Source organism: Felis catus, chromosome A1, assembly GCF_018350175.1.
Source record: "Felis catus isolate Fca126 chromosome A1, F.catus_Fca126_mat1.0, whole genome shotgun sequence".
NCBI classification, from domain to species: Eukaryota; Metazoa; Chordata; class Mammalia; order Carnivora; family Felidae; genus Felis; species Felis catus.
This window is the reverse complement of record NC_058368.1, coordinates 170318160-170330580: the sequence shown is the minus strand read 5'-3', so window position 1 is coordinate 170330580 and position 12421 is coordinate 170318160. Positions and strand designations below refer to the sequence as shown.

The following is a 12421-nucleotide window of genomic DNA, read 5'->3' as shown; positions in this document are numbered from 1 at the left end:
TTCTTCCTTGAGATCACTCTTCAGCAATTTCTAAGTTTAACAGAATCAGAAATTGAACTCAAATACCACTTCTTGCATTAGATTCACCCATCTACTTATACTCTATTTCTTTATACTTTAAATATTCTGTAGGTTCATCATATCCCCCCCTTTATTGTGGTTCTCTTTCACTACAGAAAATGGGTTTGTGTTCTTTTACATATGGAGATTGGTGTATGTTTCAAAATTTTTTGCTTTGAAATAATTAAGGCTCAATATAAGTTGTATAAATAGTATAGAGTCTTGTGCACCCATCCCCTAGCTTTCCCAAACAGTGATCTCTTCTATAGGTGTGGTACAGTATCAAAACTAGGAAGGTGATATTTGTATCTTTCTGTTAACTAGACTTCAGACCTGACCAGTTTTTACCATTTTCTATAACTGCAATCATTGTGTGCATTTATGTATATAGTTCTGTGAAATTTTCTTCCACATGTATATGCATGTAACCACAACAATCTAGAGATAGGACTGTTCCATTACCACAAAAGAACTTCCTCATGCTACCTCTTTGTGTTCTCACCCACCTTCCTCCCAATCCAATCCCAGCTCTCTAGCAACTACTGAAATGTTCCCCTTGTCTATGGTTTTGGCTAAGATATTGGTAATTTTTCATGTGCCTACTTGCCATCCATATTATACCTTTGATGACATATCCGTTCATATATTTTGTCCATTTTATAATAGGTTATTTTGTTTTGTTTGTTTGTTTTTTGCTGTTGAGTTTTGAGAGTTCTCTACATAGTCTACGTGTATAAAAATATATATTAGGTACATAGTTTGCAAATATTTCTTCCTGAATCTGTAGTTTGTCTTTTCATTCTGTTAATAGTCATTCATAGTGCAAAAGCTTTTTATTTTGAGGAGGTTCAACTTATTGGTTATTTTCTTTTATGTATCACACATGTAATATCATGTCTAAGAATCTTTGTCCTCAATCCCAAAGACATTTTATGTTTTCATCTAGAAGTTTCATAGTTTTATGTTTTACATTTAAATCCATGATCTATTGGGAGTTAGTGTTTATATATTACATTTAAGTCAAGGTTCATATTTTTGACTACAGATGTCCAGTTAATTGTTCCAGCACCATTTATTAAAAAGACTATCTTCCTCCACTGAATTGTTTTTGAACCTTTATAAAAAATCAATTATCATATTGAAAAAACTTCCTTCTATTTTTAGTTTTGGAGCTTATTTATTTAGGATTTTTATGCCGTCCTCAGAAATTGACCCATTTGTCATTATAGAATATTTATTTTTATCTCTGGTAATTCTCCTTGTTTTGAAATTTTCTTCATCTGATACTGATATAGCCAGGTCAGCTGACTATGCTAATTTACATGGTATGTCTTTTTTATCATTTTGCTTTTCACTTCTATATCATTATATTTAAAGTTTATACATTATAGAAGACATAGAGTTGGTTGTTGATATTTTTATATGGAGACCATCAATCTTTGCCTTTTTGTTAGTGTCAACGGCTTTTTATTTATAAAATACGCTAATATTTATAAATGTAAAGTATAATTATATTTATATGTAATATACATATTGTTATGTTTGTGTTCACCATTTTGCTATTTTTTTCTATTGTTTCTCTCTGCTTTCTGTTCCTTTTCTACTATTTACCCTCTAGTGACAAGTTAGTTATACTTCTTTGTATAAATTTTTAAAAATAATTGGTCTATTGATTGCAATATTAAGTATGACTTATAACAGTCTATTTAGATACTAATATTATGGTACTAAAGAACTTTATGATAGAAAAATTGCATTAGACTTCTCCATCCTATGTGCTGTTTTTGTTTCTTTTACCTTTCATATATAAATCCCTTAAAATAATCTTATATTTTATTTAAATAATTACATGTCTTTTGAAAACAGCCTGTTGCTAAGGCTAAGTTCCTGGAGAGTACATTTGAGAGATGGGAACTCCTGTCTTCCATCCAGTCTCCACTCGTGGAATGTTGGCTCTACCAAAGACACAGCATCTTGAGAATGTTGGGGCTCTGAATATCCCTACTTCAGCTCATGCAATGTTGGTTCCATACCAGGAGAGGCAAGCCAAAATGACATCAGGCTACTTTCTCCACCAACACCAAGCACTTAGCTCTTAGAGTGAGTGTATCACTCAGAAAGAAGCTTATTTTTGTCCCTCTTCCCTTCCCACCTCACCCCTTTGACACCCACTTCCAGATTTCTGGCTCAGAAATTTCTCTGGGTGGAGAAGCAGGTTATAAGAAGTTAACTCCTAATCTCTTCCCAAAGGGACTAACTTCATATAAAACAGAACTTGGAGAGGTTCTGCTTAAAGGCAGAATAGTAAATGTTGTGGCAAAAGGCAATGGGAAGAGATTCAAGATAAGGATAAATTGTAAGCTCTAGTTTTCAGGAAATAAGACAACTCCTTCTCCCACCCCCTTTAAATTGTTAACAAATTATATTTATACATTGTGTTCCCATTAACATAGTTTCAGAATGACTATTTTATGCATTTGTCTTTTATTTAAAAAAATTTTTTTTTCAACGTTTATTTATTTTTGGGACAGAGAGAGACAGAGCATGAACGGGGGAGGGGCAGAGAGAGAGGGAGACACAGAATCGGAAACAGACTCCAAGCTCTGAGCCATCAGCCCAGAGCCTGACGCGGGGCTCGAACTCACAGACCGCAAGATCATGACCTGGCTGAAGTCGGACGCTTAACCGACTGCGCCACCCAGGCGCCCCTGCATTTGTCTTTTAAATCATGTAGAAAATAAAACAAGTGTTACAACTAAAGAATGTATTGGCACTGGCTTTTAAATTTATCTATGTAGTTTACCTTTACCAATGTTCTTTATGCCCTCATATGGCTTTGAGGTATTGTCTAGTGTTCTTTCATTTTAGACTGAAGGATTTTCTTTAGCATTTCTTGTAGGTCAGGGCTATAGGCAAAAAACTCTCTTAACTTTTGTTTCCGGGGATGTCTTAATTTGTGCATTTCTAAAGGATGGTGTTGCCAGACTTGCAATTTTTCCTTCATATTTTTTTTTCTTTAAGACTTTAAATATTTCATCCCACTGCCTTTTAGCCTTCATGGTTTCTTATGAGAGGTTTGCTAATAATCTCATTGAGAATACCATATACATGAGCAGTCACTTTCTCTTGCTATTTTTGGTATTTTCAGCTTTTCTTTGTTTTTCACTTGATTTTAATGTGTCTGAGTGTTGATCTCTACATTATTCTGCCTGGAGTTTGTTGAGATTTTTTGGTATGTGTAGATTCATATCTTTTATCAAACTTGCAAAGTTTTCAGCCATTACTTTTTCAAACAGTGTTTCCTCACTTTTCTTTCTAAAGGACTCCCATACAGTAATACATTGATCTGCTAATAGTGTCCAGACAATCCCTCAGACTGTTTACTTTTCCTCATTCTTTGTTCTTTCTGGATCTAAGACCGGGGAATTTCAATTGTTTATCTTCAAGTTCACAGATTTTTTACCTGCTCATGCCTGCCATTGAATACTTCTAGGGAATTTTTTATTTCAGTCATTGTAATTTTTTTCAGTTATTGTAATTTTTTAATGTCTATTTATTTTTGAGAGAAAGAGAGAGAGAGAGAGAGAGAGAGCGCGCGCATGACAGGAAGAGACAGAGGGAGGCAGAGGATCCTAAGCAGGCTCTGTTCTGACAACAGAAAGCTTGATGAAGGGCTTAAACTCATGAACCGTGAGGTCATGACTTGAACCAAACTCGGATGCTTAATCGACTGAGCCACCCAGGCACCGCTGGTTATTGTAATTTTTACTTCCAGTGTTTCTTTTTTATTCCTTTTATAATATTTTTATCTCTTTATTGATGTTCTCATTTTGCACATACATCACTTTTCAGATTTCCTTTACTTCTTTGTCCATAGTCTTCTTTAGCATTTTGAGTATATTTAACACGGTTGCCTTAGGTATTTATCCAGTAGGTATAATGTTTAGACTTCTTTAGGGCCAGATTCTGTCAACTTTTTGTTTTCCTTTGAATGGGCCATACTTCATTATTTCTTTGTATGCCTTATGATTTTTATTGTCATTTTTATTTTGTTGAAAATAAATGTTGAATATCATCATGTAGTAATTCAGGAAATCAAATTTTTCTCTTCTCCAGGGTTCTCTGTTGATAACCATTGATGGCTTCAGTCATCCGACTGTTTGACGGTGTTTCCAAACTATTTTTGCCGAGATTGTATTCATTGTCAAGTATCAACACTGAATTCTGTCTATTTTCTCAGTTGTCAGTCAGTGACCTGACAGAGATTTCCTTAAATTACTAGAGCCAAGAGGATGAGCATAAATACCACTCTCTTAGTTTTTTGCAGCTTGGCACGAAGTTTGATCACTTCCTCGTCACTAAGATGCACTGCATAAAACAGCCTTAGCTTTTATCAACATGTTGAGCAGAGTCCAGAACCTATATGTCTGTCAGAGGTGCAAGCCTAGGGTTCTGTCTGATCTTTTCTGATCATGTGTCTAGTTCTGGGCACTACATCTACTTCAGGAAATGAGATGGGTCTTCTGAACAAGTATTACCCCAAGAAACTTTATTCCGAGGTTTTTTTTCCTTTTTTTGGGGGGGGGGCAGTAGGTTTTTGGTTTGTCTGCTACTTGTTCTGTCCACCAGGTTCTTATTTCTATGATAGGTCTTTAATCACCTTTCTAGTTTTTTCTATGAAAATTGATCTATTCATGTTTTCCCCAACTGGGGTAAATTTTAATAATTTTTATTTTACCTGTAAAATATATATTACTTCTTAGGTTTTCAAATTTGTTTCAATAGAGCTGCATGTAGTATTCTCTTACAATTATCATCTTTCTTGTATCCATAGTTATATCTTCTGATCCCCAACATTGCTTATTTTTTTTTGCTTGCTCCATCTCTTCTATTCCTTCACACCTTCTCTCCTTCCCTCTCTCGCTCTCTCTCTTTCTTACTTACATGAAGGTTCAAGGCAGGATTTATTTGTTCCCTTTTCTATTTTTTATTTTTCTATTTAATAAATTTCAGCTTTTTTCTCTTTTTATTCCTAGTTTCTAATTATTTTTTATTTTAATATATCTCTCAATTTTACTGTTATTTCTTAATAAAAACATTTAAAGGCATGTTGTAAACTCTTTCTTTGGCACAACTTTCTTTGTGTCCAAAGATTCTATTATGAAATTTTTATTGCTTTCCATACAGTTTGATTTTTCTCTTTTTCTTTCTTTTTTTAGAAATGTTTATTTTGAGAAAGAGAGAAAGCACAAGCAGGGGAAGGGAAGAGAGAGAGGGAGAGAGAGGGAGAGAGAGTATCCTGAGCAGGCCCTGCTCTGTCAGCTTGGAGCCCAGTGCTGGGCTTGATCCCATGAACCATGAGATTATGACCTGAGCCAAAATCAAGAGTCAGATGCTTAACCAACTGAGCTACCGAGGCACCCTGATTTTTCTTTTTAATTTCCTCTTAAATTTAAGAGCTATCTGGGAATGTGTTTCTAAATTCAAAATATTGTTTTTATTATTAATTTCTAATTTTTAGATTATAGTCAGAGAATGATTTTTTCTAAGTGTATTTATTTTGAGAGAGTGAGAGAGCGGGGGAGGGGCTGAGAAAGAGAGAAAGCACGAGTGAGAGTGAGAGCGAGAGCAAGAGAGAGAGACAGAGAGAGAGAGAGAGAGAATCCCAAGCATGCTCCACACTGTCAGCATGGGGCCCTATGTGGGGCTCAAACTCATGAACCATGAGATCATGACCTGAGCTGAAATCAAGAGTCAGACACTTAACTGACTGAGCCACCCAGGCACCTCCAGAGAATGTGATTTTTAAAAATATGTTAAAGTTTCTTTTTGGCAAAGTACATGTGTAACTTATGAAAATGTTCAATGGATTATAAATAAATAATGTCCCTTAAATCATAAGTGCATATGTATGTATTACATGAAATTATATGGATCTACTGAGTCAAGGTTTTTGATTCACTTATGCTGTTCCCCTAGCTTTTTTTTTTTTAAACCAGGAGTGAAGGGATTTATACATCTGTCCAATACACTACATGTATAGTTCAAAGTCTTTCTCTAAAATTTCATTTTTATTTTTATTTATTTATTTTTTTTAAAAATTTTTTTTTCAACGTTTATTTATTTTTGGGACAGAGAGAGAGAGCATGAATGGCAGAGGGGCAGAGAGAGAGGGAGACACAGAATCGGAAACAGGCTCCAGGCTCTGAGCCATCAGCCCAGAGCCTGACGCGGGGCTCGAACTCACGGACGGCAAGATCGTGACCTGGCTGACGTCGGACGCTTAACCGACTGCGCCACCCAGGCGCCCCTAAAATTTCATTTTTAACATCTCTTTCTAAAACATTTTATATAATCATATGCAATGTTTTTGAGCCATAGAGGTTGTAATTGCTGTATCTTTATAAATTGTGTCTTTTATAATTATATGATGTTTATTTTTATTTTGTTTACTTCTTTTAATAGTGAATTTTAAATAGTGATTTTTCAATATCGATATTTTAATTTTGAATTTTTTTGTTTTGCTTAGATTTAACTGGTGTTTCTTGGTCTATCTCCTTAATTTCTAAACCATCTTTGCCACTATATTTTAGGGGTGTGTGTGTGTGTGTGTGTGTGTGTACACGTGTGTATGTGTGTTAATAAAAAGTATGTAGATTTTATTTTAACAGCCATTTTTTACTATCTTTTTTCTCCAGTTTGGAGAAAATGGTCTGTTTCCTGTCAGTATAAGGAGTCATGCTTATTCATTCCATCTAATAGAGTTCATCTAATAGATTAAATTTACTTAAAAAAATTTTTTAACATTTTATTTTATTTTATTTATTTTTTTGACAGACAGAAAGAGACAAAACATGAACAAGGGAGGGGCAGAAAGAGGGAGACACAGTATTCGAAGCAGTCTTCATTTCAGGCTCTGAGCTGTGCACACAGAGCCAGCCATGGGGCTCCAACCCACAAACTATGAGATCATGACCTGAAGTTGGACGCTCAACTGACTGAGCCACCCAGGCGCCCCAGATTAAATTTACTTTGCATTAGTCTTCTCTGTTTCTAGTTCTACTTTTTTTTCTTTGCTAGTTGGATCAAATTATTATTCTTTTCATTTATTCCTCATGTTTAGTGAAAGTCCTACCTTACTCCTCTGTTCTGTTAATATCTACCTTCCCCCTCCTCACTCTTGTAACCACACCCATATCTTTAATAGTGTTTGAAAATAAAATACAAATGCATTCTCCCACAACATAAACTATCCCCCATTTCTTTTGAACACAAATAGGATGAGAGATCTGTAAAGTATTTTTACTCTCCCCTACACCCCTTCCTTCCCACCCCCACCTCAGTCCACCAAGTGTCTTTCTTCTCTCTCCGACCTCACCCCCAATTTCTACATTTTGCTGAAGTAGATTAGAAATCTTTATTCTAGAATGTTTGGACTATATCAGGATTTTCCTTACATCATTTTTCTTCCAACTCAAGATTTTAAAGCATTTATATAAGTTTATTCTTGTTAGTGTCCTCTTTTGGATCAAAATACCTATAGTCCATATTAGCTTTTTCACTCGGACTTAAAAGTAGAGGGGAAGTGAGTTTCTCTTAGGGCACATGTTTCCAGTACTTTTATTTGTAAAACATTGTTTTAAATGTGAAGTATCATTTCATGGTATATACCCATTCTATTGTATATTCAGATCACATCACTATCTAACATGGTTATATTTCAGTTATTTATCTTGTTTATTGACCCTCTTACTCTGTGAAAAGGGCCTCATATAAGGTCCATTAAGACAAAGATTTTTGTCTTAATTGTTCACTGCTGTATCCCTAACACCCGCCACGGTACCTGGCACATATGGGAACTCAGATATTATTTGAATGAATGTATAAAATAATTGAATGTGTATCAAAGTGTAGATACGATTTTTTCTTTTTCTTTTACATGTTTTTAAAGTGTTTCTAAAAGAAGTATTTCTAACTTTAAGAAATCAAAGTAAACTTTTTTCTTCTTCCCTCCTTTTCTCCCTTTTTTCCCTCCCTCCCTCCCTCCCTCTTTCCCCGCTTAATGGAATAGACTTCCTACACCAGACCTAGATCTGAGGCTAGGATTTGTTGGATGTTACCTGAATGTTTTTAGAGATATCACTTAACTTCTCTAAAAATTTTATCCTATAAAGTAGAGATGATAAAAAGTGCTTTTCCATACCACAAGGTGGGTGTGCATACCAAATATAACAATGCATACAAAAGGACTTTTAAATATATCGTTGTCATGCGTGCCTTAAATATCACACCCTGATTGGAAATTTCTTTTGTTGCATGTTGGTGAGAATCACAGGCACAGCCTAAAATGTATACTACTTAAGGGATAGGGAAGATATGTTGGGTTTATGAAGTGATTGGCAAATGCTTTTCCTTCAGCCCAGATTGTTCTTTCCCAAATATTCATAAGGCTCACTCTTTTACTTCATTTGGACCGTGTTCATATGTCTCTTCAGAGAGGACTTTTTATTTTTTTTTAACACAGAAGTCTCTTCTGGTCAATCTCTATCACTTTGCCCCATTATACATTTTATGATAGTACTTAACACTTTTTAACATATTATATAACCATTCTTTATTGCCTTCCTCATTCACTTTGATGTAAACTCCAGAACAGTACATATTTTTACTTTTTACTCACTGTTGTGTTCCCAGTGCCTAGAATAGTGCCAAGCAGGTGGGGATCCTTTAATAATTTTAATCAAATGAGTAATTCAGTAGTTGAAAAAACCATCACTAATGAATAAGTTTAATTTGTCTCAGTTACCCAAATAACTTGTTTATTTTTGCCAAGACTTGTTAGAAAAAAGAGAACTAACAATTTTGAAGAAAACAGAATTCCTGGAAAATTGAACTTCCATATTAGAAAAATTTTTAAATAGAAAACCGTTTACTTGATGCTTATTTTGTTTTATATTTTCCTGAACTTTTATTACTTTCAATAGAATCAGTTGTTCAAAATGAAACAAAATTATTTCAATTTTACATCTTTGTAAGAACTTTTCCTATTATATAGTATGTATGCATATATATATATATTGTCATACCACATGTCATGAAAAGAATGGTTTTTCAGATTTTTGCCAGTCTCATCACATTCATAATTTTTGGCCACAGCCACCTACCTCTCACATGTCATTTTAATTTTCACTAATCCAACTTAAACCAACTGTCTCTACTATTTTTAACTTATCCTTGTCCTTAGTACTAATACTTATGAAATCTCAAGTTTGATTGTTATAATTTTTAAATATACAGTAATTTAAATATATGGTTATTAAAACAAAAAGCTCTTCTATGTATGCCCCAGTTATGCCCAGTGCAGAAGAATTTGTGACAGAGTAATGGAGAATATGGCAATGGGTATAGCAGCAAGTGAATATCCATGTGTCAGTGAAAGCTCTCTGTGGCTTGATTTATTCATGTGAAAAGTGAGAGAATGAAATGGGTGGGCACTAAGTTCTTGGTTTTCTTCTCATAGCCTTTCTTCAAACAGTGCTGACTGGATCTAGGAAGACTTCCCAGGAAAGACTGAAGCTAGTTTCCTGGCACCCCAACTCATCCATGAGTAAGGAAATTACTCCCCAGGACAAGGATAAAATAAGGATTTTATCATGGCATTCCAACTAGATCACGTAAGTGTTAAGTACATCTGCACACGTAGAATGAAACAAATACAAAGCAATTAACTATTATTCCTACAACATACCTCATTTCTCTGGAAATTTTCTTATACTTTTTGGGAGGATTAAATTATCTGGATGAGCATTTTCCATTTACCCCCTACTTATTAGAACCACTTGATTTTAGTGAAGTGTTCTCAACTAGAACGTTCCTGAGGACCATATCCAGATCAAGCAGCCAACCAAGGGCATTTTCACATGCAACAAAAACTGTGCTAAATGCCACCAAGGGCACCAATGCTATTTCTAGGACTTAGGCTGCGCTGGGGAAGATGTGGCCATCCATAAGCACCTCACAATCATTGCAAAGTTTTCATAGGAATGACAATATTGAAACCACACATTTTTATACACTTGTTATTTGATATACTACATGAACTGACATACTACTCTTTGATATCTATATCTATATCTATATCTATATCTATATCTATCTATCTCTCTCTATATATATATCTTCCTATTTTTACAAATGCTATTTAATTTTTGCAACAATTCTGTGTGGAAGAGTAGCTGTCATTAGCCCCTTTTGTGCTTTCGGATTTGTAAAAGAATAGTGCAAGTTCCAAAGTAACTATGGGGCAATTTGGTTCTCATTGGTGTCCTTCAGCCCAATGGGCATAATACTGTTTATTTCTAGAAAATAAGTAATAAAGTATAAAATATGAAAATTAAAACTATATTGATAGGGCAAATAGGAGGAAATACTTGAAATAAAACTGTCCTAGGAATTCTGGTGACTGGTTGTATGGCTGCTACTTAGAGAAAGATGGGCAAGTGGGATTTATTGCTTCCATGATTCTATTAGTTTCCTGATCACTTAGTTGAGCCATTTTGTTTACAAGTTTCAGAAAGCTAATTCAAACTAGTTTATGCAGCTAATAAGAATAAAAATGAAAATAAAATAATTTATTAAGTCACGTAACAGAGAAGCCCATGGGTAGGGCTGGTCAGGCAGGTTAAGTCCTGGCATTCAAATATTATTTTCAGGGCCTTCTCTCTCTCTCTCTCTCTCTCTCTCTCTCTCTCCCACACACACACACACACACACACACACACACACACACATATCCTCATAAGCAGGCCATCTCCACACACTGCCATGAGCAGCTAGAGATTATATAATCTTTTATCTTTAACAAGGCCATCAGAAAGTTTATCTTTTTAATGCATAGATTAAATAAATTATATAGATAAAATTCCTGGAATTCTATTGCTTGAAAACAATATAGAATCTGTGCAACATAGAACATAGCATAATCCCTTGAACAAAAGGGTTGGTAGGTGTCATCTATTTTTCAGCTCAGCCACACGCACTGACACTAGGTGAGGGAAGCATCCCTCAAAGCACATCAGAATGCTTTCACCAGAAGAAAGGGGAGATGTGTGCTCTCAGATAAGGTAAGACAAAAACGTGTCCAGTAGGCTTGTGTTCTGCCAGTCACTGAGGGTTGGTGGAATGTCCACAAGCAGTTACAACTCTAGAGGGGAATCCCAAACCTCAGAAAGCCTTGAGTAGACCATAGAAAATTCCAGAGAATATAGCAAATATATTTTATAACTTAGGATTTTTATCTTCATACCTTTGAACGTATTTCTTGAAAAGAGAAGTTCTACTCTGTAACTGCCCCAAGGGCTCTGTGTGGATCATGCTGCGTGCTGTCCCTAGAAATGGTGCTAGGAGAGCAGGGAACAGGCAAGTGTCCTTCAAGGTAGGATGAGTTGTTGCTGCCCCGGAGTTTGGTAATGGAACTCACTGCTAGCGGGACCCATTTCAGAGAAGAGCCCTTGCAGATGGGAGCAGCTGTTGGGAGCCTGTGCTGGGAGCCACTGCCAAGAAAAATTGCCAGAAGTTGCTGCTGGGAAGCCACTGTGGGAGCAGAGGGAATTGTCAGGAGTCTCAGCCTTCTTCATCGTACCATTGGAAGTAACCACAGAGGTCAAGCAAGAAAGTGATTGTGTTTCTCTCTAAATACCATGTGTGTACATCTGTATCTACATTGACATTTAGATATAGATGTCAATATCTTACATATGTCTTTGTGTTCCATTCCACAGTAGAGGATCAACTTTGTTCCTTTCATTACTTACTTAGTTAATATTTATGTATGCCCTCTCTGAAAAAGATGAAATAAAAAGAAAAATTTCAGAGGTGCCTGGTTGACTCAGTAGGTTAAGCATCTGACTCTTGGTTTCATCTCAGGTTGTGATCTTACCGTTGGTGACTTCAAGCCGTGCTGACAGTGCAGAGCCTACTTAGGACTCTCTCTCTCTCTCTCTCTCTCTCTCTCTCTCCCTCCCTCCCTTCCCCTCCCCTGCTGGTGCTCGCGCCCGCGCGCGCGCGCGCGCGCGCGCGCTCTCTCTCTCTCTCTCTCTCTCTCTCAAAAATAAATAAATAAATAAACTTAAAAAAAAATTAACTTTGTACTGTTGTGATTGCCATCTAGTGGAGAAAAGAAGTATGTAAATAAATGTTTAGAATGCAGTGTAACAGGAGTAGTTACAAATGTCTTTGGAAGCCCAAGGGAAAAGCTGCCTTTGCCTGAAGGACTTCAGTAAGGCTTTATGGAAGAGGACACATTTCAACTGGGTTTTATTGAATGGAATGCCCAGAAATTCTAACAGGAGTACAAACCTGT

At 35.7% G+C, this 12421-nt stretch overlaps 1 long non-coding RNA gene across 1 annotated transcript in view; it reads left to right on the top strand.

Moving 5' to 3' along the window:
* Nucleotides 1-11931, top strand: part of LOC123379306 — a 56964-nt gene extending 45033 nt beyond the window's left edge. Inside the window, exons 2-3 of the long non-coding RNA XR_006583609.1 lie at nt 9581-9734; nt 11561-11931. This is a non-coding gene — a long non-coding RNA (uncharacterized LOC123379306). The remainder of the gene's footprint in view (nt 1-9580; nt 9735-11560) is intronic.
* Nucleotides 11932-12421: the final 490 nt, after the last annotated feature.